The 2,086-nt window shown below is 51.8% G+C and overlaps 1 non-coding gene across 1 annotated transcript; it reads left to right on the top strand.

Moving 5' to 3' along the window:
- The first annotated feature begins 378 nt into the window (after window positions 1-378).
- On the top strand, window positions 379-451 carry Trnav-cac (transfer RNA valine (anticodon CAC)). Its single transcript has one exon. It is a non-coding gene; the product is annotated as a tRNA-Val (tRNA).
- Window positions 452-2,086: the final 1,635 nt, after the last annotated feature.

Genomic DNA, 2,086 nt, shown 5'->3' with positions numbered 1-2,086 from the left:
GCCGCCGGGTTCTCAGGAGCGGGAGATAGCGAAGTGCCCAGAAGCTGCGACACACCCAAATGCCCGGGCTCCACAGCTTCTCAGAGCTTCCGAGTCCACCCGGAGAACAACACCGTATTTACAGTCCACGAACGTGAACCCTGGTGAGCCGCAGCATTCCGATCCACAGTGTGCGGCCCCAGGGCCTGCGCCCTCAGCGTGGGCAGATTTTTGCTGGTGTGCGCTGGGCTGCTTCCGTTAAAATTTAAAATATCTAATCCTGCCTTGAAAAAACAGACAAAAAAAATTGAAATGCCTTTGGATTTCATCTGTTAGAAACTGATGGAGATAGCATGTGCACCATTTTCACGAAGTCTCTAAGAACTATTCGCATGTGCAGTTTCCGTAGTGTAGTGGTTATCACGTTCGCCTCACACGCGAAAGGTCCCCGGTTCGAAACCGGGCGGAAACATGTGGTTATTTTTAACAGGCTGAAATTGCAACCCTTTCATATAGTGAACAATACACAAAAGCTGGCCCACCACAGTAGGGAAAGCCCCCGCTAGGCTCTTTCTTGTGCTGCTTCTAAGTACTGGATGTTTTGTGGCGCCTTCAGTGTCCCTAAATGAGGAAAACCGCGGGAGCTGTCGCTCCCTCCCTGGGGTGCTCTTCCTACTGGGAATAGGAACCACAGCTAGTGTAAAAGCAGCCATTGCAGTTGTTTAAAGTGTAGCCTTTGGTTTTTTGTTACGATAACCTGAGCTAAAAATCCGCTGTTCTCTAGAAAACCCGCTGGCGTGGCCCTATGAAAAGTTCGGGTCTCCAGTGGATTTCGGTACTGCTGAGAGGCTAAGACTGGGCCTGGGAAGAGGAAGGACGCCAGGTGGGGTATGCAGATGATAGGGTCCAGGAGCTTAGCGTCCCGAGCCTCAGCTAAAACGTGGTCTGCTTGTCTGGACAGTGCGACGTCACGTGAATGTCATGGAGTCTTCTGCACAGAGCGACCTGAAGCTTTAATGACATTCGGATTGGAGGGAGAGTCGTGATCTTCAGGGAACATGACGATAGACGAGGCTTTAAAAGTGTCCCCAAGAGCTCTCCTACTTACCTGGCTGGGGAAACACCACAATCAACAAGGTTGTTCTCCTCGGCGAAACCCGCACCTCTGTACTCCGGAGGCACTGATCCATGCGGCTTCACCACATAAGGGAATTTCGGCTGCATAATTTACGGTATTGGCGGACTGCAACAATACACTTTGAAGATCCACTCTGGCTGTGCTCCCCCCACCCCAAACCAACTTGGTCAGGTATTGTCAGGTCTGTGTGGCTGACTTGGGGGTTGAGGGGAGCGGGGAGTGGCGCTGCTCTGCAGGCTTCTGCCACGTCAGTTCAGGTCGCTCTAGCTCTGGTCCAGTAGGGTGCAGCAAAGTACTGCCTGGAAAAATCTGGGCGCACCGTGATCTCCCCGGTTCTGTTCTGAAAACCTGTTGTGTACTGTGCGAGTGAGTTTAGTCCCAAGTGTCTATTCAAAAGTCTGTAGACTAGCCCACGGCCCAGTGCACCAAACTGAGGATCTCACCCAGTGTGGGGGTCTCCATCCTGCGGGCTCTGGCTGCTGGTACCAGAAGACAAGGCCCACGCTAGTCCGGGCATACTGGTTCATTCCCTTAGTTCTAGCACTCGGGAAGCAGTGTCGGTGAGTTCAAAGATAACCATAAGAAAACAAACAAACAAAACCTACACTGGGCAGTTCAGCTTTCTCCCACGTCTCTCCTCCCTTTCTTATAGTCTCCCGACTTCAAGCCCGATACCACTTAATGAGGCTGTTTTCTTCCTTCCTTTCCTCCTTCTCACCACCGCGTCCTCAACCCCCTTCCCTGTGCTCTTCCTTTTGACGCAGAAGAGCGAAGCATGCGCAGTCTCTCAAGAAAGCTCCCTTCTCCCCGCTCTCTATTCAGAAGCCAGAACAAGAGACCTGGTGCAGTACTTGTTGCTATTTTCTACTTAAAGGAGACACACAGAGAAAATCCAAGGTTTCTCCCCACCAGAACCCTGACATGCTCTCTCTCTCTCTCTCTCTCTCTCTCTCTCTCTCTCTCTCTCTC

Source organism: Alexandromys fortis, unplaced genomic scaffold (assembly GCF_014885135.2).
Source record: "Alexandromys fortis isolate MF-2015 unplaced genomic scaffold, M_Fortis_MF-2015_v1.1 scaffold_218, whole genome shotgun sequence".
NCBI lineage: Eukaryota > Metazoa > Chordata > Mammalia > Rodentia > Cricetidae > Alexandromys > Alexandromys fortis.
Note: the sequence above shows the minus strand (reverse complement) of the source record. Positions and strands in the feature narration are given on the sequence as shown.